Source organism: Bufo gargarizans, chromosome 3, assembly GCF_014858855.1.
Source record: "Bufo gargarizans isolate SCDJY-AF-19 chromosome 3, ASM1485885v1, whole genome shotgun sequence".
Classification (NCBI taxonomy): Eukaryota; Metazoa; Chordata; class Amphibia; order Anura; family Bufonidae; genus Bufo; species Bufo gargarizans.
Window position 1 is genome coordinate 113,601,493 of NC_058082.1, and position 24,743 is coordinate 113,626,235.

Genomic DNA, 24,743 nt, shown 5'->3' on the forward strand with positions numbered 1-24,743 from the left:
CATCCGTTCCGTTAGGATGTGGTTGTGTGAAATAAAAAATAAAAAAACTGGATCGGTCACTAAATACATTGAAAGTCAATGGGTGACGGATCCGGTATTTTAAGCTCCTAAAAAAAACTGATTCGTCACCATTGACTTACATTGTTTTCAGCAACTTATCAGTTTTTTTCCTGTTTATATGACTGGACACAAAACTGCAGCTTACAGCGGATTTGTGTCCTGTCACAAAACGGAATGCTGACGGAACAGAAAGCATCCTGATTAGGGTTGAGCAAACTTCGGTTTTCAAGTTCGGTGTACAAGGTTTGGGTTATCTTATAATTCTGTTATGGATTCCGTTACCACGGACCATAAGTTATCGTGGTAGAGGAATCCATAACCGAATTCTTAGATAACCCGAACCTGAAAACAGAAGTTTTCTCAACACTAAGGCCTCTTTCACATGGGCGTCGCGTGTGAGGCCCGGATAGGATTCGGGTGCATTTTGCACGCGCGTGAGAAAAATCGGCATGTTTGGTACCCAGACCTGAACCCGGAATTCTTCACAGAAGTTCGGGTTTGGGATCAGTGTTGTGTAAATTTTATTATTTTCCCTTATAACATGGTTATAAGGGAAAATAATAGCAAAGTAAATTAGGGATGGAGGGGTTAAAAAAACTAAACAAAAAACTAGTTTAACTCGCCTTATCCACTTGTTCGCGCTGCCCGGCTTCTCTTCTTTCTTCTTTGATGACCTGGGAAAAAAGGACCTTTGGTGATTATCACTGTGCACATCACATGGTCCTTCACCATGGTGATAGATCATGTGATATGCGCAGTGACAATCACCAAAGGTCTTTTTCTCCCAGGTCATCAAAGAAGAAGAAAGAAGAGAAGCCGGGCAGCGCGAACAAGTGGATAAGGCAAGTTAATTATTATTACTTTTTTAACCCCTCCATCCCTAATTTACTTTGCATTCTGTATTAAGAATGCTATTTTACCTTATAACCATGTTATAAGGGAAAATAATAACATCGGGTCCCCATCCAGATCGTCTCCTAGCAACCACATGTGAAAATCGCACCAGATCCGCACTTGCTTGCGGGTGCTTGCGATTTTCACGCAGCCCAATTCACTTCTATGGGGCCTGTGTTGCATGAAAGACGCACAGTATAGAGCATGCTGCGATTTTCACACACCCTACAAGTGATGTGTGAAAATCACCGCTCATGTGCACAGCTCCATAGAAATGAATGGGTCCGGATTCAGTGCAGGTGCAATGCGTTCACCTTACGCATTGCACATGCACGGAATACTCGCCCGTGTGAAAGAGGCCTAATCCTGATGCGTCCTGAACTAATTTCTTTCCATTCAGAATGCATGAGGACTAAATAGAAACGTTTTTTCCGGCATTGAGATCCTCTTCCGGAAAACAACAACCCAAATGTGAAAGTAGCTATAGTCATCGATGCAAGGCGCATTGTTTACGTGGCTTCTGGGATTTGTTCTCAACCTTTTCCAATAGTAATATAAAAGCAGGTAGGGAAAAAGTCAGCAAATACCAACATGTAATGAAAGTCCAACAAGGAAATAATATTACACATTATTATTAGTAATCTAGCAGCCTAACCTTACTATGTCTAATCTAGGCATAGGGAGTGTATAAAGTGCACATACCTGACTAATCTAAGCATAGGGAGTATATAAAGTGCACAAACATGACTAATCTAAGCATAGGGAGTATATAAAGTGCACAAACATGACTAATCTAAGCATACAGCATACATTCAGAAAGAAACAGAACATTAACACAGGTAGATAGACAAGAGGAAACTACAAAAGGGAAAGAAAGTTATACAAGTACATAAAGGAAACGGAGGTGAGTGTGGGTAAAGTAAGTCACAATCAGCAGGTTTTTACCCAACCTCAGGAGACCGTAAAGTAAGTAACCAAAACACATCCCTAGGTTCCGAACAGAAGAAACCCCTTCTAGAGTTTCATGGAGGCAGACTGACATTAAAGGGATTTCCTGGTTATAATGATTTTGAGGCAAATGCCCGCAGCCTGCCTACTGAAACAGAAGACTCGTACTTGCATGTTCCATGCTGCTTTGGTTATCTGCACAGTCTCCATCTTTCAGGTTCTGCACTGTTCACATGCGGTGGTGCATGGACATGGTCATGTGCTCCAGCCAGTGACTGGCTTCAGAGGTGACGTGCTGCTTGTGGCCACATCACTGCTGGAGCGGTGCATGTGACCATGCCTATGCACGACCTGAAGATGGAGGCAGTGTGGAGCCGATAAGTACGAATCCTCTGTTTCAGAAGGCAGGCTGCAGTGCTTGCTTAAAAATCATTATAAACAGTTAAAACTTAAAACCCTTTTAGGTCTTGTTCATACTTCAGTGAATCATGGACGTGTGCTGTCTGTGTACTCCATGGACGGTACATGTACCCATTAACTTTTAGTGTGTTTGTTCACACGTCGGTGGTTTTCCACTGACTGTGGGTCAGTGGAAAAATCAGAGTCATGCACCACAATGGTACGTGATGCGAAACAAACATGCCTGTTGAAATCTATGGGTCATTGAAAACCCACTGACACAACATGAATGGCATCCGTCTTCTGTTAGTAGTGTTTCCATACACCATCGGTAAGAGATGGTCTGGAAAGCAGTGTCCGTGGAATACAGATGACACACGGAGGGCAAAAAAGGGACCAAAAGCAGATTTATCTTTACGGATGTCTTCACTGGTGAAACATGGATGGATTTTCCATAGATGTCAAATGGACTTGGAAATATGAACGAGGCCAAAGTCTTGGTTAAGATTTCTAAAATCTGTGTGATTGGTAAAGACAAAAAAAAATTAAATATTTTTAAAAGTGCTTTTGGTTGATAATAAGCACATTCTGTATGGTTGCTGGGAGTCAGAGTAATATGGGAGTGTAAAACTACTGAGGTATTGGAGGGTCATGCAACAAGAAATGAACCATTTTAGGTAGGAGAATATGTGACTACTGAGATTTGTTAATAAATTCACAGCCTGAGAGAACGCTAAAGAAAAAAATAAAGACCTTTATCTTAAATTAAATCTCTTAATATAATTAGGGGCTTAGATACCCTCAAGTCTAAAACAGGCTAACAGGGTACCATCTGTGTACAGAAGGACTAGGTAAATACCATCTACACATGTAGAGCCCTGATTGACACTCTGTGGTGGTCACAGAAGTGACTGGCACATTAGATCAGTAACTAGCAGGTTGCTACCTTCTGCCCTGCCTACTCTTCCTTAGACACACACTCATGTCTTATTTAAACACACTGTACGTGTTTTTGCGTGGCGATAATGTCCCACGCTTCACCAGGAGTGTACTATTAAGATGGCACAATAAATGACAGTTGTGGCCGCACTGTAACGTGCGTATCGGCGCTATGATGGCCGCATTGCGGCCAGGAAGACTCCGGACTTAAGTGAAATAAGCCCCTCCTCCAGGGGGTGGAATGCCTGCGCTCAGAGCCAATCACGTGGGCGGGCGCGTCATCCGACACGCCCCCTGATTGCTCCAAGCGGTGAGTATGGCTTTGATGCCCAGGAGGCGAGCGTAAGCGCGCTCAAGCGATGCAGGGGGACCAAAATCGCAGCTAAGTAATGAATAGATATCTCTGTAGCATCCACGTTGTCACATAGCAAGATGCTAGACATGCACATCCTAGAACAGAAAATATGACCCCAACTGAATTACAGCCCTGATAGTAAAACCCCTCACACGTACGAAATTGCCTCATTTAACCCCTTGGGATTCACTGTCCGTAATTTAAAGATCCATTGTGTCTCCTTGCGGAGTGGCATCACATCGATGTCACCTCCTCAAGCCGATCTTTTGACATGTTCAATCCCTTTGAACCTTGATCGCATTTGTGTTCCCGCCATGATGGTCACAAACATGACGTGCTACCGTTGTCTCTCGATTGCTCGTTATGTCCAGTAAATGCTCACCAATACGTTTCCGTAGTTCGCGTTTCGTCTTGCCCACTTATTGCAATCCGCATTTACACGTGAGCAAGTACACCACCGCTATAGACGTACAATTGAAACGATCTAATGGAGTATTTTTCCTTTGTGACGGAGCTGGTGAAAAAAAGCACCCTTCATTATGTTGTTGCATGCCACATGGAAAAGTGCCACGCAAGTTGTTACTCAGCCACGTTGTTGATGTTGGCTGTTTGATATACACAGATGGTGCCCTGTTAGCCTGTTTTAGACTTGAGGGTACCTAAGCCCCTAATTTTATTAAGGGATTAAATTTTTAAAAATGTATTTTTTTTTTTCCTTTAGCGTTCTCTCAGGCTGTGAATTTATGAAGTTTATTTGAATGTGTACCGTATAACCTTCAACTCAAATAGTATGCTTCTGAGATTTGTTGCCTAAACATTGCTCATCTTCTACTGTGCATCTGTAAGATTAAAGCGGTGGTCCCATCTGGGGCATTTATGGCATGTTCCTAGAATATGCCATAAATGTCAGCCAGGTGAAGGTCCCTCCATTGGTACCATCTGCTATCTCCAGAACGGTATCCTCAAGTGAAGGGAGAGCAAGCCACACATGCTCAGCCACCATCCGTTCACCACTGTGGGAGTTTTGGAAGTAGCCAAGCACTGGCTTGGTTATTTTCAAAATTCCCCTAGTGGTTAATGGAAGGGTGGTATTTGGTTTGCCCTCCATTCATCGCTATGGAAGTTCCGAAAATAGCTGGGTGTGCTCGCTCGCCTTTTTTTTAAGGAAATCCCATAGCAGTGAATGCAGATGAGACTGCACGTGCGCAGTGTGCTCTCATCCTTCATGTTATTTAGCCCCCGGTTTTTTTTTTAGATAGGTGCGGTTCCCAACACTGGGTCCTGCTGCTATGTGACATTTATGGAATCTCCTAGCGATTTTTGTAAATGTCCTAGATAGGGCAACCCCTTTAGCATTCAAGGTGGACACACATATTATTTTTGGAAGTCCTATAGAAGTGAATGTAAAGTGCCATGGACACGCAGTCACCTCTCCATAGTCGCTGTGAGACGGGGCACGCCTCAATTGGACATTTATGGCATATCTTGTGGATATGCCAAAAATGTCAAGATGGAGATACCCCTTTAAAGGGACCCATTGTCGGCTACCCCTTCTTATGATTTGCAGCTTTCTCTGTCAGTAATCCGCATTGGTCCACTGCATGAATATCGGAGCTCCATGCCCATGTGCTTCTGCTCAGCAGAGATTGTATGAAAATGACTTCCGGAAGAATTAATGGAATTAGGGTTTGTGTCATTAGTTTATGCTGCCCTCAGATTGGGCTGGTCCTACACATTTAATTTGCTCTTGAGAACTGGCATAAAATATGTACCTGACTAGCTGGTGGAGATTGCAGTTTGTGGTGCACGAACAGCAAGTGATTTGTCATGTTAATTTAGTGCATCTTGCTTCTGCTGACTTATTGAAGGGGTTTTCTGAGATTTAAATGGCCTGTCATCAGTATCTGACCAGTGGGGGTCTGGCACCTCTGCTGATCACCTGTTTGAAGAGGCCGAAGCGCTCAGGTCCTCCTCTTAGGCCAGTGACATCACGTTCTTCAGCCATATTTGCAGCTCAGTCCCATTCAAGTGAATGGAACTCAGCTGCAATACCACACACAGCCACTATACAATGTATGGCGCTGTGCTTAGTAAGCTGTGAGGTGACCGCACTACTCACCAGAGCACCAAGCAACAGATTTGACCCCCACTGATCAGATATTGATGACCTATCTTGAGGGTTCTCAGTGGTGGTCTCATTTGGTTTTTGTGTGTGTTTTTTGGCAGTGTCGATGAGGGCAGTTGGCTGCAGTCTTCCTCATCCAGTAATGGCCATCTGTAGAAAAGCTATTTTTTCTCCAGTCCTCTATTCTGTACATCTTCCTATCTAGAATTCTATGTATTTTGTGTCTTGAAATCCACCATTTGAATGCATTTCTCGCTTGGTTGTATTTCATGAATCCCTCTTCTCCATCATTTGTGCACAGCATTCTGATGCACGATAAATTACATGATAGCGATCTGGTCATGCAGCAGTTAAATCTACCTGTTATATTACACTTTCTCCAAGCAATCACCGGCTGTGAAATTGGTAGAATAAATCTTGTTTGCTGCTTGTAGGATAATGTATTTTTTTAGTATTTTCCTTTGGAGCTAGTTTTTTTTTAAGATGTAAAATATTACTGTAATAATAGCAGGTGCCTGAAAAGCACATCTTCTGGTCGAAGTCCCGGAGAATGGAAACATGGCAGATGAAGTGACTCCCATGATCGAGAGGTAAGGAAAGAAGAGCGAGAGAGGCAAGTCACGAGGACAGGGGGTGGTTTCCTTTTATAGATAAGTGATAGAATATTTAATTTTTCTCTGGAGGCTTTGGAGAAGAGCAGACACAGGAATTTAGGTTGTTAATCAGAAGGTTGCAGCAGCCTGGTGAGATGATCGGCTAGTGACTGAGATAAAAATAATAAGGGAGAAGGTGAAGGGGAGGCAGAAATCTCTGCTCTCAAAGCCCTTTTGTATGTGTCTTGTTTCGGCTTCCTTACCTTGGCTCCTCTTACATTCATGAGATTGTCTCTTGCCGCTTGTAGCCATGGAGATGTGTGAAGGTTTAACTCCAAGCTTTTTAGATACCGTTGGTAAACACAAGGATCTTCAGTCACCCCCCAAATTCCTCCTGTGGGACCGAGCTTCCTCCCTTCTTCAGACTGAATCCTATTTTTAGGCTTTTTCTTCACTTCTTCCCTCCTTTGAATTATTTATCACCGTTCAGAGCTGAGTGGATTGATCATTTTCCATCCTTATTAGGGGCCACGCGTTCGCCTACAGCCCTTGACAGATTTGGTTCATGTCCTGCAGTGTGGGCTCTGGGTTGTATCGTAGCTAGGGCTTCTGGGAAGGCATCCATCTGCAGTAAATAAGAGAGAGATTGTTTAGTTTTTGCGCTTGTGCATCAGGAATTGAAGAAGCATGATCGTTCCCTTCGGGCACAGTGTGGAAACGGAGCGAAGGCGGCTGCTGTTCTTAACACGTGAATGGGGGTAGTGAATGGGCACTGTGTGACCCAAACAGAACCACTCAGAACCCCCCAAATCTTTGATGTAGTGCCATTTTGTAGATTTTGATTTTGGCATTTGGCTTTTCAATGCGTGTTGACAGATTGGTTTTTGGTATATAGAAGATAACATTTTTGTAGTATAATGATATACTCTTCTAATGGATATGCACTGTGGGACAGATTTAGGCTGGGTTCACATAACCTTTATTTTTCCTTTCTTCTAATCCATCAGAAAAATAAAGAAAAAAAAGGATCCTGTGCATCAGTTATGCATATTTGGCATGCGTTTGAGCCCTTTCTGTAAGAGATACGTTATTTTAGATGGGGAAAAAAAAGTACTGCGTGCAGGACGTTTTTTTTTTTCCGTGTAAGATAATGGATCTTTGACGGAAAGGGCCCAAACAGATGCCAAATGTGCATAACTGATGCACAGGATCAGTTTGTTTTTACCAGATCTTTATTATTTTATTTTGCTGTTCTTCTGACAGATAAAAAGAATGGAAAAATACGAGTGAAGTCATTGGAGTGAATTGTGCCAAAGTTATTAAAAGGAGCATTTTCTGGCTTTAACATTAATAGATCCATGTATGGCTGCCTGCACACGTTGCAGATTACGTGTGTTTTTTCTGCTCTGCTTTAGTACCAGCAGAGTGAACGAGATTTGCTAAATTTCATGTACACATTGCATATTTTCTGCTGTTCGGATTTTAAAATTTGCAGCATGTCGATTATCTGTGCAATTCCACACCTTATGTTGAATGGTTTAACCCATAAACTTCAATGGGCTTATTAAACAGAAAATCATCACCAAAGACAGCATAAAAACTAAGCAAAACTGCAACAAATAATGCAGATTTATGTGCATTTTTTTCCCCGGCGCCTCCGCAACGGCACTTACAGGAGGGTGTCCCCGCCCACAGGACAGGACACATCGGGGGAGCACATGATTTAAAAAGGTCTCCACCCCTTACCTATCCATTCGTCGTTTCCTGTCCTTGGGATGCGTGGAAGCCTCTCCTGGAGTGCCAGGAATGTTCTACTATTCGCCCAGCCTTACTTCTTTTCCCCACAGATTGTGGGAGGGGTGGTGCAGGGAATAGATACCCCAGGGAAGCGCTGCCTCCCTTTCCCGTTCCTCGGAGTAAGCCCTGTGTGCAGGCCTCACCAGGCTCGCGATATTCCCAGGTAAGGGGAAATCGCGCGGGATTTGACTTGTGACGTCACCAGGTGAGGTTCTCCTTGGGCAAGAGAATCTCACAATAATGCGGCTGGGGATAAGAGTGTGACTGCAGAAGAACTTAAATGCATGGAGCTTGCTGAATGGATGTAGCGCTCAATGCCTGCAGTCATGCTTGCCGCCGCAAGAAAGCCTGGAGATCCCGCTTCCTCTGTCAGCCCGGTAAGCCTCCTCCCCAGTGGGATTTGTGTCCTTTGTTTTTGTGTGCTTATAATCTACACAGCAGCTGGGGTTAGCTTTATTGGTGGCAGTAAATTTCCACCCTGGTGAAGGTGTTGGTCTTTTAGATTCATGGCCCTATAGTCCTTTTTTTTTTTTTTTTTTTTTTTTTTTTTTTTTTTCTTCTTTCTTTTAATTCTTAGGGCACAGAGACCATGGCACCTAATCCAGCCAGTGGAGATTCGGCAGGCAGAAAGTGCGCCATCTGCAGGAAATCCTTTTCTTCTAAATCTAAAAAAGCCTTATGTCAAATATGCACCGAAAAAGTGGTTACAGAGGAGTTGCCTGCCTTCCTTCCTTGATTCCATGAGAGCTATGATTAAGGAGGAAGTTATTGCGGCAGTGCACCACAATCCCCACGTCCATCCACGTCTCAGAGATCCCATACTTCTGAGTTGGCATTTGATCTGGATGATGGGGAGCTGGTATCTGATCCAGACTCTGCTTCTTCAGATGACGGCTCGGGTAGACCTTTATTTCTCCCGGAAGAAGCAAACTGTCTTCTAAAGACCATTAGAGCCATTATGGGCATTGAAGACATGAAGGAAGCCCACTCCATCCTTTTATTAAATGTTCCAGGGACTGGGAGAAAGAAATAAGAGTCTTCCCCATCCATAATAATATTAAATCCCTAAAATCCAAAGAATGGAGGGATCCTGAAAGGAGAATGGCTGTAACAAACTCCTTTAAGAGAAAATATCCTTTTGCAGAGATTGAGTCTGATCTGTGGGACAAAACGCCAAAAATTGATGCCCCAGCTGCCTGCATTTCTAAAAAAAAAAAAAAAAACTCTCTCCCGATTGAGGATATGGGTCTCTTACGAGATCCCATTGACAAAAAATCGGAAAGTTTATTAAAAAAGGCCTGGGAGACAAATACGGCTATTCTGCGCTCTAGTATCACTTCTACCTGTACAGCCAGAACACTATCTGTCTGGCTTAATTAGTTAGAAGAGCACTTAGCTGCGGGTTCCCCAAGGGAGGAGATCTTGGCCTCCTTGCCTATGCTAAAAAAAAAGGCATCAAACTTTTTTCAGCAGTAGAAAAGATAGTCCAGCCCTTCAGAGAAGTATATCAAAACTCTGTCTTTATTGGTTGAATTCAAGATAACATATAGACCACACAGCACACTTGCTCCTCCAAGTTGACTCGTTTCGACCAAACACTGGTCTTAGTCTTAACAACCAACAAAGACAGAGTTTTGATATTCTTCTCTGAAGTGCTGGACTATCTTTTCTACTGCTGCTGATTGAAGAACTCACCTGGTTCGGTCCGCGCACAGGAGATTCTACATGGAGGGTGAGCTAGATTTGTTTTCTACTGTGTAAAACATCAAACTTTTTAGCTGATTACTGTCATATTTTCCGCCAGGTCAGCTGCTATGTCTAATGCGACTCGTATAGTCAGGTGACGCGAGTTCAAAAAGCCGCCTGTGCTCAATCCCCTGTGAGATTGTTTGTTTGGCTCAGGATTTGATGATATCCTAGAGATGGCCTCGGTTAATATAAAAGGATTTCCCCCTTTGGAGCTGTTATTTTCACCAGAGGCGATCCTTTCAGAACCAGAAAAGAACAAGGCTGGATCAGAAGAAGAAAGAAGGATCAAGGAAGTGGCAGCCTTCTAGGGGCAGAGGGAGAGAATTCCTATTTAATCCTGAAAGCTCCTCCCGCCCCACTCAATGATGCCAGCAGTCATGTGGGAGGCAGGTTAACAGACTTCGCCTCAGCCTGGGAACAAATAGGAGCCTCCCCGTGGGTATTAACTACTCTAAGAGAATGTTTAAAACTAGAGTTTTTATCCCCTCCTCCAGATCAATTTATTATAAAAAACAGAAAACTGCCTCAAAAAGAAAAACAGTGGTGTTTAGAATCAGAAGTCTCTTCCCTGGTAGAAAAAAAGAGTTCTCCTTCCAGTCCCAGAAGATCAATGCGGCAGAGGTTTCTATTCTCCAGATCCTTCAGTTTGATAATAAATTTAAAATGCCTAAACAAATCCATCATCTACAAGAAGTTCAAGATGGAGACTATAAAATCAACCATCAACTTTACATGGTAACGATGGACCTCCAGGATGCTTACTATCATGTTCCGATATGTCCAGGTCATCAGAAATATTTGAGAATAGCTGTCTTCATAGGAGATCATCTAAGCCATTTTCAGTTCAGAGCTCTTCCATTCGGACTCTCCTCACCCCCAAGAATATTTTCAAAGATATTGTCAGAAGTCACAAAATACTTACATCTGAAGGAGATTCTAATTGTACCATATCTGGACAACTTTCTGATCGCATCGCCCTCAGAAGAAATCCTGCAATCCCACCTTTCTCTAGTTCAGAAATGCTTTACCACCCCGGGGTGGATTATAAACTTCAAGAAGTCAGACCTGTTTTTGGACAGAAGAAAAATCTTCCTGGGAGTACTCTTAGACTCTCTAATAATGTCCTTTTTACCCATAGAGAAGAGGAACAATCTACTTCAAAAGGTCTCTCGCTTCTGCAGCCAGAAGACTTCCTCAATAAGGGGGAAAGATAGTTCAGGGCAGATGGGGAGAAGAGATATTACAGGCTTTCTCCAATCTAAAAGAACTCGCTGCCATCTACAAAGTCATTACTTCCCTTTACTTCTCCAAAACACATGAAGGTGTTATCGGACAGCACCACAGCTGTTGCTTACCTGAACAAGAAGGGGGGGGGGGACAAGGAGCCGCTCACTGGGGTCAGTGTCATGAGACATTTTTCTTTGGTCAGAAACAAAAATCTGATCTTTAACTGCGGTCCATGTCAAAGGAGAAAACAATATAATAGCCGACTTCCTCAGCCGCAAAACTTTGAAGGAAGGAGAATGGTCCCTAAATTCTCAGATATTTCAGCAGATCTGCGAAAAATGGGGCGTACCAGACCTAGATCTATTCGCCACAAGGGACAACCGACAGACCAAGAGGTTTTGCTCCCTCTCCCATCAAGATCAGCCTTTATGGATAGATGCTCTATCTAAGCCATGGCCGAAGACTGTACTTTATGCGTTCCCTCCCTTCAGCTTGATTCCAAGAACTCTGATGAAGGTGGAAGAGGAAGAGGCTCAAGTAATTTTCATTGCTCCATTTTTGCCAAGACGGTCTTTGTTCCCCCTACTGCTTCGGCTGTCTGCAGGAATATTCTGGACCTTTCCTTTGATCCCGGCCCTTCTCAATCGGTATCCGGTTTATCATTCAAAGATAAACCAACTCAACCTGACGGCCTGGCAGCTGAACGCCTCGCCTTGAAGAAGAAAGGGTTGTTGGATGATGTCATTGCCACATTAATGTTGAGTCATAAGCCTATAACATCCAAAATGTATTTAAGAACATGGAACGCTTTTCTATCCTTCTCAAATAATAGCCTTTATCCAGACATCCTTCAGATTCTTAGTTTCTTGCAAGCAGGATTGGATAAAGGTCTCAGGCCCACTACACTCAAAGTACAGATATCCGCTTTAAGGGCTTTCCTAGATAAAAAATTGGCAGACTCCCCACTTATTAAACATTTTTTAAAAGGGACTACGAGAAGATTGCCTACCATCCGTTCCGTCATTCCACCCTGGGATTTAAACTTGGTCCTCTGTCTTGATGGAACCTCCATTTGAACCACTGGATCAGATCCCTTTATAGATATTGTTGCTTGCCTGATTTTTAGTTCAGCTCCATTATTGCCCATTATCTTTAAAGGGGTTTTCTGAAATTTTGATACTGATGAACTATACTTTGGATAAGTCATTAGTTTCTGATTAGTGGGGGTCGGAGACCCAGGACCCTACTGATCAGTTGTTTGAGAATGCTTCAGCCCTTGCAAACCAGAGGGTCATCAGCTTAAAAAAAAAAAAAAAAAAAATCTCGGAAAACCGTTTAATTGCAGGTTAGCTACAGCATCTACATGAAGTCTGAGACACCCCTCCTGTCTCAATATTGGTTCAGACTTCTGCTTCTTCCCCTTCCTGCAGCTCTGCCTCCTCAGATTGGCTGGTTTGAATAAACAATAGTCTATCACCGGCTCATCTAGAAGTCAGTGCATGGATAACTGATTTGTATTACAGCAAGGGCAGAATGCAGCAGTAGGTTTCCGTAAGAAAGCCGGCATTCATGATGGATCCATTCATAGTGAATAGGATCTGGTGCTCCTCGGAGGTGTCTGGCTATACTGGATACAATAATTCCAGTAGTCTGCTTCTCTGGCAGAACACAGTTTTGCATAGAACATAGATGTACCAGAAAAAAATTAAATGAAGCCGCAGCTCATCCTGGTACAGACAGGGACAGTACAGAACATGTAGTATGCAGAGGAACTACTAGACAACCAATACAGGGTGTTTACCAGAGAAATTGCCATGTTCGTTGGTTGGATCGAAGTATGAGACATTGTATGTTGAGTCTGGCTTCAACTTATGGCTCCGAAAAGACAGTTGTATGTTGAAAATATTGCATTCTGAGACCATTATATCTTGAGGGATCACTATAATTCTCATTCCCCTACCAAACATTGACGGTTGAGTGGGTTTCTGCCAATCAGTTGAGTTGATTCCTTTTTTGCAAGCGACTACTTCAAAGTGGGCATGTCTGCGCTGTGCAGCGACGCCAGTACTACTGTGCATGTGCCATGTCACTATACCAGAAGAATAGTAGGTATCAACTGTTCCTGTTCGACCAGGATTAATAGTGCCAATAAGGCAACAAGCTATCCTTGGTTGCTGCATAGGTTTGCCCCTGTGACCTCATCAGCTCCCTATGTAAGGTGCAACTTGCAGAAGCCCTATGCATGGTGAACGAGGGAGCCTTTTAGAAGGCAGGAGCTTGAATTGTAAACCTGGGACTTCGTTTTCTAACATGTGACACCTCAGCCATTCAGCAAAGCTTCTTCCCCTTTGGGAAGGCCACAGTTACCTTAGCAATTGAGACATCCGTCAAATGTCACATAAGATTGCAAGAGCTTCTGTCATGGTTCCCTTTAAATGGTAGAGGGACCGATGGTGCTAATTGAATATGGCTGCCAGTTTACCTGAAAGTACTTCTCACAATAAGCCGCTGTTATGGGTAAAGCATTAGAAGAACTTAATGTTTCCAGGACTGGTGACTCTTGGCCTACAGTATGTAGATTCATTTTAGTGGTTATAGGCCACAATGTCCATGTTCTGTTTTTCCTGTCTTCTGCTAGGTGCTCTTGGTCTTTAAGCAGCTGCGGAGGTTGTTCCATTAAAGAGTGTTTTGAATGAGAGCAAGAGGGAGAGCGAGCATGTGTGGGTGGCTGTGTGCGCGACTATTGGCAGAACTCTCAGTGTGACAGCGGATGGGAACAGCTGGGCTCTGCCCTGCTTCAGAACAGCTTGTCAGAGCAATTATCTTGGCAAAGGAAAGGCAGCCAGAGTCCGTAGCACTCCATTCACAAGGAAAGCAAAAAAGAGAAGGGAGGGGGCCGCATCTGAGGCGTTAGGGGAGAAAAGAACCCAGCTTGCGAATCATTGCTGAAATCAATCTGCTTCGGCGCCTCACAACGATGATCTCCTTCACAGGGCAGAATAGCTGATTTTCGTCAGACTGAGTCCCTCATCCCCCCCACCCTGCGGTGAGTGTAAGTGATTTGTATGCAGCGGTCGTCTTTCCGTGCCTTCCTGTTTTGGCGATTTGTTTTACCCCATTCATAAACTCCGTCACCGACAGGCTTTCTCCCTGCTGGATGGCCGCCCCAGAAGGGATCATCCTTGTGCATCCCTCCATGCCATCTTCCATTTGCTCGCACACTTTATAATTTATGGGCTGTGCTTTGTTGTAACCCTGCTCATAGAAATGAAGATCTTAGGGTCTGCAAGGCTTCTCGCAGCAAGCTAGATTTTATAAGTTTGCCGCTTAGATTTCTGACTGTGGGGGACATATTCTGCAGGAGATGACCATGTCACTCGTTGAGGGAACAATGCATAGTGCTGAAGGATCTTGATGCAGGTTAATGGAAATGACTGGTAATTATTTTTGTCATTCAATCACCCCTCCCTCCATTCATTTAGTCGACGGCGTCACGGAAATGCCTTTGGCATAGAGGGGATTCCCATCGTCAGATGCTTGCATGGTTTGCTGCCAAACTCTGAAGGAATCTGCCCCTTTCACCCTCATGTAAACTCAGCATTTTGTGTTATTGCTTCCTGACACGGCGTTCCTTTTCAGCTGCTTGAATTGCGTTGCCTTTGCTGTGTTGTCCGCGTATGTATGTAGGGTTGTTTCCGCTCTTTCAGTGCCTTGTGAGGGCGTTATGCCTTGGAGCTCCATTTCCTTACATACGAAGATACACCATTCTACATGATGGCATTGTATATGGTGTATATTTGCCATAGGGAACTGATTTCTAGGTGTGTGGTGATATGTCCGTGTACATGCAGTGACTTTGTTCGTATTTATTTTTTTATTTCGCCCCCCAACTTGCTGGCTATTTTTGCCTGCTCTCTTAAAGCTCCTGCCTTGTGCCGAGTTCTTGTCTAGCTTCTGTTTTATTTTTAATTAAGCAAAAAAAAAAAAGACACTGACAACTGTTAGCAGCCCTCGCAAACCCCCCTCCTGCTCTACACCCCCCACAGCCACCTGCTTATCGAAAGCTCGTTCCCACCAGCCCTCACTCCAAGGGAATATTTACCTTGTGAGGAGGTGAAAATGGAGCCATCTGACTGGACAAGTAGCATGGGCCACACATAAGGTGCTAAGGAAATGAGGCCACCCATGTCCCCTTGTCTTCTGAGTAGGGCTACACAGTCTCCAAGTGGATATGTACCAAATAGACGTCTTCAGCAATGGCATCTTCTCACCGCACTTCACAGGTTTGTATTTTCAGTGCAGACAACCCGTGGTGGCCCAATGTTAAATGCTACAGATATTATAGTTGCCATTTGCATTGACAAAGCTTGTCTTGTATTGTCAACCACTTGACTTATGTGGGGAAAAATCTCTGTAGAAAACAATACATTGTAAAGGTCCATTCCCCCCGACCGTGTTGTCAGTCCTCATCTGATCTGCATTTTTGTGGACCGGATGCTGACCCATTAATTTAAATGGGGCTGCAAAAGATGTGGACAGCACACGGCCATATGTCCGTTCCGCGCCCCGCAAGAAAATAGAACATGTGCTATTATTTTCCATTTGAGGACAAGAATAGACCTTTCTAACAAAAGGCAGAACACACACTGCCAGTATCCGTGTTTTATGGATCCGCTTGAGGACCATTGCCAGGTGTTTTTTCTGTGTGGCCTACTGCTTCTATAGGGGAAATTTATGAAACCTTGAATGGTGATTTTTGGCATAAAAGATAAGTCGCATATTTTGGCGCACACTGAATGTTGCCATTTCACTCCAGGTGTGGGTTGGTTGGAAAACTGGAGTAGCATTTCTAGACCTATTTAAAGGTGCACCAAACCTGACAAAAAACGTTTGACGTTTCATAAATTTGACGCAAATGACAGCAACACAAAACTGAAATTGCCCTCATGATAAATGGCCCAAGGACTCGGAGACACGGCAGGACCACCTGTGTAACAGTGCACGGTGAATACATAGGGAGTCCATTGAAACGTGCCACACTTTGTGTGGGATTGACATAGAATCCGACAGAATTAAAAAAACCTCCCTATTTAATTGCTCCAGAATTTAGTGCCGTTTGCACCATGCACCTCTATTTGAATAGTTTGTAAAAATGGCTTTTATGAAACTTTTTAAAGAAAAGAAAAAACGTTGCAAATGAGGATGACGTTGCATCTGTACTCCACGGAGCCTGATGGGAGACAGTGATGTCCCTGATTAATAGCCTAGATGTATGTTGTGGCAGATGTAGTGGATAACTTATCACAACATTAGACAAGCCTTATAACGGCCCTGTCAGCATGATTAAGGGTTAATCATGCTGATTAAAACTATGTTTCTTTACTCTGTACCTGTCAACGTCATGAGTGGCGCCTCCACTTCTGGGTTCAATGATGTCATTAGCGCACTATGGTTCATGCGGCAAGCAGCAGCAAATCTATAGCGCAGGCGCCAAGTTGTTGAGCCACAGCCCAGGCGCATCAGACAGGGCAAGATCAGATGTTGTGCCCTGTCAGTCATCTGTCATGGGGGTGTTGCCCCTCGTTAATTTTCAGACTGATAAAAGCCCACTTATCTTACCAGGGCTAACAGGTACAGAGTAAAGAAATAGATATTTTTAATCAGCTTGATCAGGCCTGCGAGGCATTATGCCTGGTTTAATAGGGTTGATCATACTGACGGGGCTGCTTTAAGGGGCCCTTGGCAGAGCTGTAAAGGGAAGCCTACTTACCTGCTTCCAGGCACTGGTTCCCTGCTCCTTCTCCTCCTGATCTGTGATGCTGTGCTGGTCACATGGTCAAACTGTATGTTTTAATAGCTTCATGCATTCCCCATGTAATAACCATTCTGGAGCATCTAGTCTTATGGCCCTATGGTGTGCTATCCCTATATTTCTACTAGAAGTTATGAATGAATTGCTAGCAGTCTGCAGTAAGGGTACAGAGGGGAGGTGACAAGTTAGGGGTGTGTACCTGCACAGTCTGAAAATGGCAGCGCTGATTAGAAAGAGTAAGACTGTGCAGGGACACCCCCCCCCCCAGGTTATTTTTAACACTGAGTGCTGTCCGCATCTTTTGCGACCCCATTGAAGTGAATGGGTCTGCATCCAAGCCGCCAAAACTGCAGCTCGGATGCGGACCAAAACAATGGCCGTGTGCATGAGGCCTAACATGCAGCGCATTCAGTGGAATATGGTAGAGTTGCAGGCATAGCGATAATCTTGTGAATCAGAAGGACGATTGTGTTTACACTTGAGGTGGGGTTGGGGGCTGACACTTTGGTGAGAGGTTCCTTTTACGGGCTAGTCATTTTCCTCCTGGTAGACGGTTTGTCTTATTGCCATGATCAGGGATAAGGTTGTTTCTGGGAAGAACGTGCTGATTTCTTCTGCTGCTGCCGCCTTGGTTCTGCAAGACTCTGCATTCTCCTCCTCTCCCCAACAAGCTGCAGAGCATCTGTCCTGATGCATCTACGTCAGCTGGGATTTCCGTCTGTGTGACGCAGGTTAGCATTGGGAAGCAGAAGATGGAGAGGGGAGGAACTGGGAGGGGAAAGCCAGTATTGGCTGGTAGGGAGATTCTAAGAAAACCGAGGGGACAAAGAACCCTGCATTGACCTTGACAGGCCTAGGAGGTGCCCTGCTCTATAACTGGATCTGGATATGATTGAAAAAGCACAGAATGATTTCCATGTAGCCATTCAGGGAACCCCCGTGGAGGATATCCCTATGTCTTGGTTGCCAAGTGACGGTTTTGTGACGTCAATGGCAGTTCCCAGGCTGGAAGGAAAGAAAAAAAAGAAAAAAATTGCTTTAACTGTTTAATTGCCAATAAGTCTGCATTGCAGTCTCTTGTGATTTACAGTGATCATTCTGCAGGCTTTGAAGAGGATCATGGAGATAGAGAAGGTAGAAGGATAGATAAACACATGCCATCAGTATGAATGATTGCTTTTGATCCAAGGGGTGGACCTTCATCAGATTGTTCTCCATCAATGAGGACAATGTGCTCGGGGACCTTCATCCTTATATCATCCTGAGTATTTGTCTGCATGTGGTTTGGTTTTTACTTTGAATCAGAATTTCTTTAATTTATATCTTAATAGTATATAGACTTTCATATTGCACAAAAGTGTTTTATGTCGGGAGATGCACTCAGGCACGTGCACATGTCGCTCAAAGCGGTGTTAAGCCTCATTCACACGTCAGAATGCTAATATTTTCCCTTTATAACCATGTTATAAGGGAAAATAATAATGATCGGGTCCCCATCCCAATCGTCTCCTAGCAACCGTGCGTGAAAATCGCACCACATCCGCACCTGCTTGCGATTTTCACACAGCCCTATTCAATTCTATGGGGCCTGCGTTGCGTGAAAAACACAGACTACAGAACATGCTGCGATTTTCATGCAACGCACAAGTGATGTGTGAAAATCACTGCTCATGCGCACAGCCCCATAGAAATGAATGGGTCCGGATTCAGTGCTGGTGCAATGCGTTCACCTCACGCATTGCACCTGCGCGGAAAACTCACCCGTGTGAAAGGGGCCTAAGAAATCCTACATGTCCCTGCTGCCAGTACAGTCTATACTTATCTGGGCTCCAGTTTTGTGCTCCCCATTTCATTTTACCACCGTTGGGCCTCTTTCACATGAGCGTGACGGATTGGCTCCGGATGCGTTCAGGGTGCGTTCAGTGAAACTCGCACCATTCTGCAAACAAGTTCAGTCAGTTTTGTCTGCGATTTGCGTTCAGTATTTTTCTGCGCGGGTGCAATGCGTTTTGATGCGTTTTTCACGCGCGTGATAAATAACTGAAGGCTTACAAACAACATCTCTTAGCAACCATCAGTGAAAAATGCATCGCACCCGCACTTGCTTGAGGATGAAATGCGATTTTCACGCAGCCCCATTCATTTCTATGGGACCTGCATTGCGTGAAAAACGCAGAATATAGAACATGCTTCGATTTTCACGCAACGCACAAGTGATGCGTGAAAAACAACGCTCATGTACACAGACCCATTGAAATGAATGGGTCAGTGCGGGTGCTATGCGTTCACGTCACGCATTGCACCCGTGCGGAAAACTCGCTCGTGTCAAAGGGGCCTTACTGGGCTCAGCCAGTACTCTACATCCCACCATCTTACTTACTTTAAAGCGTGCTTAACCTTTCAGCAAACTTTGCACTTGTCAATGGAAGAATAACACTATTTCTCGCCACCATATTAATTGTATTTACCATTTTTAGCCATTATCTCACATGTATGCTAGATTTTGGGTGAAGACTAGTTGCTATGCATTGTACATAGAACAGAAGAAACCCCAGGATTATGGAGAACCCCAGGTTCTGATCTGTAAGGATGTGAATAAAGCATTTGGGCTAAGATATACATTTCTTATTCAGGCTACTTTCAGACTGGTGTTTTGGCTTTCCCTTTGTGAGATCCGTTCAGGGCTCACAGGCGGTCCAAAACGGATCAATTTTGCCCTAATGCATTCTGAATGTAAAAGGATCCGCTCAGAATGCATCAGTTTGCCTCCGTTCCGTCTCCATTCCACTTTGGAGGCGGACACGAAAATGCTGCTTTCAGCGTTTTGGTGTCCATCTGATGAAACTGAGCCAAACGCATCCGTTCTGACACAATGTAAGTCAATGAGGACGGATCCGGTTTCTATGACACAATCTGGCACAATAGAAAACTGATCCGACCTCCATTGACTTTCAATGGTGTTCAACCAGACTGATCTGTCTTGGCTATAGATAATACAAACGGATCTGTTCTGAACGGATGCAGACGATTGTATCATCTGAACTTATCCGCACCAGACGCGAAAGTAGCTGCTGTAGCAGTCTTTTTGGTGCCTCTTCTGGAGTCCTGTCTTGCTCATTTCTTGCTTGACCCCTTCCCGCATGATCCTTCATTGAGCTGCTCCGTCCTAGACTGCTCCAAGAGAATTTTCAGAGTAGTAGTAGTAGAGGGAGAAGTAGACATTTCTTTATGACAAGATTGATATGTTACAAAGCTTCTTATAGTCACTTGTGCTAATGATTTATGAAAAGTTGTGTGAAAAAGTAGTGACTATTTAACCCAGTCACAGGTTTAGGAGCCACCTTAAAGTTATGATCTTGTTAATAATCCATAGTCGCACTTCAGATGGTGAGGCGTAAACCTGGAATTTTGAAGACCTATCCTCAGGTCCGCGGGGGTTCGACACCCGGCACTCTCGCTGATCAGCTGGTTGAAGAGAAGGACATGCTCCGTGAGAGTGCAGCCTTCCCTTCATTGTTTACCTGCTCGCCGTCGATGTCACAATGGTGAGCAGGTATATTTACAAGCCATCCCATTCACGTCAGTGGGATGGTTCTGTAGTATACACAAATCTAGACCTAGTGTAGAGGGTGGGCACGAGCCAAAACACCATCACCAGAGGTTTTCTGACCTCAGACATTGGCATTTTGCTAGGCTAGCGCTGGCTAGGCTATTTCCGTCAGCCCCATAGAAGTGAATAGAGCGGTGGCCGGTCTTGCGCTTCTCATTCATTTCAGTGGGACTGCAGTAAATAGCCGATTGCGTCGCTCAGCTCTTTTCGGTGCTCCCATAGGAATGAATGTAGGGTGGCCTTGCATGAGTGGTGCGCTCGTTCTAAAGATAGGTAGCGGTCCCAGAGGTGGGACCTGCACCTATCGGGCATGGGGGGCATATCCTAGTGATGTGCTCCCAATGTCTGAGGTGAGACAGCCCCTTCAATGACCCGCAGTTGATCATGACAGGGGCAGGACACAAAGTTGTTCAGATCTCCGGTATGTTGCAGTGTTACCTTTACACTCATCCATCACTTCTGCCCATTATCCCTTCTCCATATCAATCCCTCCCTCCTTCCCTCACCCATGTACAGTACACATACACTTTTTACTTTCTTACATCACCTTGATCCAATTTTACCCTTTGTGTCACCTTCATTTCCGCATAGATTGAGGTCTCGCGACTACGATCCTCACACCTGGTATTTCAGTTGGGGCTCATGCACACGACCGTATATATTTTGTGATGCGCAAAAAATACGGATGACGTCCGTGTGCATTCCTTATTTTGCGGAACGGAACAGCTGGCCACTAATAGAACAGTCCTTTCCTTTTCCCTAATGCGGATAATAATAAGACATGTTCTATATTTTTGCGGAACGGACATACGGAAACTGAATGCACACGGAGTAACTTCAGTTTTTTTTTTTTTTTGTGGACCCATTGAAATGAATGGTTCCGTATATAGTCCCCCCCCCCCCGACCCCCCCCCCCAAAAAAAAAATAAAAAAAAAAATTATGGGACAGACAGAAAGAAAATAAGTCCATGTGCGTGAGCCCTAAGCCTGTCTATTTTGTGTTGTACATGAACCCTCTGAATTGTAAAGCGCTGCAGAATATGGTGGCTCTATATATGCTGTTCTAATACTATATTTCTAAAGGGAGCCATGGGTGTACATGCGTCTTCTGGATTTAGTATCTGATTGTCTTATCAGTGGGTTCCAGCAGCCATATCCCCAGTGGTCAAAGCATAGTAAAGCCTCGTTCACGAGCCAAAACAATGGTCCTGTGCATGAGGCTTAAGAAGAAGGTTTTTCTACACTGATGTAGCAGTGCCCATGTGTAACCTGGGCGTTAGCAGTGCAGGGCCCCATGTAAACTTAACCTTGCCCACATACAAGTTTCCCAGTGCGGAGGCAGTCTCTACCCTTAACTTTAAACCTCAAATTGTGCTTCTTTTAGCCTTACCCTTGTTCTTTTCCATTAATATCACATGCAAAGCCGTAGACAATCTGGGCATCGTGTCAGAAGGCAGCTCTTTCTACCGTGACTCATGCAAAAACAGTAAAATGTTTAGTTTATCAAATTCATAGCGCTAGAAAAGCTGAGAATTCCTACGGTATGCTGTATTATGGACATATTATTGTAGACTTGGTCTTATTGCCTCCTGGGATTAGTCCAGCTCTGAAATGTAGTAGCTATGGACGTTTTTAACACTGCAAAAGTGATTGATTGATTTATTTATTTTTTACATACAAAGGGGGTTACTTTCAGTAAAAAAAAAAAAAAAAAAATTGCATTAAAGGGATGTCTAATAGCAGTTTTCAGTTTGGCCAGGGCAGTGCTGTACATAAAGATAAAAAACACTGATGTGGTCCCTGCCGCTTTGTTCCAGCACCAAGAGTCCAGTCTGGCTCCTTCTGCCCCCCGGCGTGTAAACTTCCTGACGAGGTCACATTTGTTCCTCAGCGTGGTGTCACTTGCTCAGCAGTGTCATGAAGCCACTAAATGGCTGCAGTGGTACACCTCACCTTTTCTGGGATACATCCTGTAAACAGAAGTACCCTCTATACCGAAACAGAGTGATGGGGAACTGGTTAATGTTTTTTTCTTTTGTTTTTTTTTTTTGTTTTTTTTCTTCGTGTGCTACATTGTACTGGTCAGATTAAAAAGTGGGGATAAAGCTGAACAACCTCTTAAAGTTTGTCTGCAATCTTCATTTCTTAATTCATTTAAGACCCTTGATATTCAATTTACAACCTGCTTGCAATTTCAGACACACCCCACACCCCCCTCCGTAATACTTGCTTGCCAATCATGAGAATCTGCCCTAATGCTGAGAGAAGGGAGGGGGAGAGAAGACAGAGCCATTAGAAACAAGATAAATGTTCTAATAGATTTGTCAGATTCAGCAGCACCATCAGCTAGGTAAAGCAAATGCACATGCGCTGCAGAATCAAAATTGTAGGAAATGACCTCCCCCGTGCCCAGGCAGCTCATATATATTATACTTATCCGGCACCCGCACCGGTCCTGATCCCTGCATGGCTGACACTGCATCTCCCCATCGCAGGGGATGCTAGGGCGGCTCATGCCCGTCCCAGCCTGCTATTGGCTGCTCCCCCTGTCGCCGGATGTTTGATCCCCACAACGGGAAAATGCAAGCGGCGCCGTGCGGGAATCGGGAGCTATGTGGGTGCCTGGGAGCAGAGCAGAGTAAGTATAATCTATATGAGGTGCCCGGGCATTGGGAGGGGTTCATTATAGGGGCGGATAACCCATTTAATGAAGACTATTTTAGAAAGTTGCTTGATTTTGTATTTAGGGAGCAAATGAACAACAAAAAGATCCAATGCAAAGGTGACAATAGAGTGTAGAAAAGAAAAACATAGAAACCGGTGAGGTGAATATTTGCACTTTGTAGCTGTAATTGCAGTTTTCATTACATGATTTGTGGTGTGATTTCCTAACACTTCACATTTAAGTATTTTATTTTTTCTGTAACTTTTCTGAACTTTATTGTATTTAAAAGTTTCAATTAGAATTTTACATTGATGACATGACTTCATGTTGGAGAAGTCGCTATTTAATCCGGTTCAGTGATTTGTGAAAAACTGGGTCATAAAAGATGGCAAACGGTTGTGTTGGCAGCAGGGTCTGAAGTCTGGCTCTGTCAGGGCATGCTGGGAGTTGTAGTTTTGCAGCAGCTGGAGGGCCACAGGTTGCTCTAGTGATTAGTGATGGTTATTAATGGGTAGTCTCCCCTCGTAAACTAATGGACCTCCAACCTTGGCTTTTGTAGAGCGGCTGCACAACTGTCATTTAGCAATTACTTTTTTTGACAGCAACCAAAAAAAATTCCAACTTGCCAGTTTGCATTTCTCAGAAGTATCAGTTTTTGGTCAGTACCTGACACTGCTCAAAATTTGTAACAGGAGATGACAAAAAAACTAGTTATTGCATTTGCAATATTTGCCTGGAGGATTTCCCAGCATGTCCCTTTGTCCGATGCCGTACAGTGGCATACATTCCCAATAGGATCCCATGTCAAATACATTTTTGTAAAAAATTTACAACGTGGGCAACGGACTGTGCCGCAGAAAAAAAATGTTTATTAGCATGACTGAGGCCAAAGAGGACACGCTTGGCCTCCATCAGGTACATGACAAGCCATGGCGCACGCCTTTCAGTGAATGCGTTCGTTCTACACAGTGCACTGTTGGTGTGTCTCAGCGGGAGTCTGATTAGGGCAGAAGTCTCATGGGTTATGACTGGGATTACAATACCCAAAGCCAAGTTACTGGAGTAATGGAAATAGGAGATGGGTGCATCATGTGATGCAATTGTGTTCAGTGACTAGGTCGATGAGAATTGGGCTGCAAGCGACAGCGACATGATGGCAAGAGGAAAATGAAATCCAGCCGGGTGCTGTCAGACATACCTTTATATTCTGGCTCATACATTCTCGTGTCTGCATTCTGTTGTAACCCTGTCGAGAACTGAGGAGCAATTAGAGAGGATATTTCGGCTCTCCTGACTTGTGTGTTTTAGAAAATACCTGTATTTCCCATGAGATGATGATTCTGGAGCATCTTGTAACTCTTCGTTGTGCCTTTTCTTTGGTATTCCACTTTAAAGGCGTTCTCTAGGAATTCATTATAATGGCCACCAACAACCTGTCCTAGATTGTGCATACTATGAGCTGTATCCCGCTGTAGAGATGAGGTGTGCTCTCTCTACTGCCCCGGAGCCCTGCTGCGTGTATAGGTCTCTCTGTTCCTGTCACGCTGCTCAGCCTGACGGCATATCGCAG

General features: G+C 44.2%; 1 protein-coding gene across 4 annotated transcripts in view; it reads left to right on the top strand.

Moving 5' to 3' along the window:
* Positions 1-24,743, top strand: part of R3HDM2 (R3H domain containing 2) — a 150,463-nt gene that overhangs the window by 41,796 nt on the left and 83,924 nt on the right. The window contains exon 1 of one of the 4 annotated variants that reach the window (XM_044286492.1): positions 14,391-14,506. The exons of the other annotated variants lie outside the window; for them this stretch is intronic. The gene's annotated coding sequence lies outside the window, so the exon portion shown is untranslated. Of the gene's footprint in view, positions 1-14,390; positions 14,507-24,743 lie in introns of those variants that run through there. 4 annotated transcript variants of the gene reach the window in all.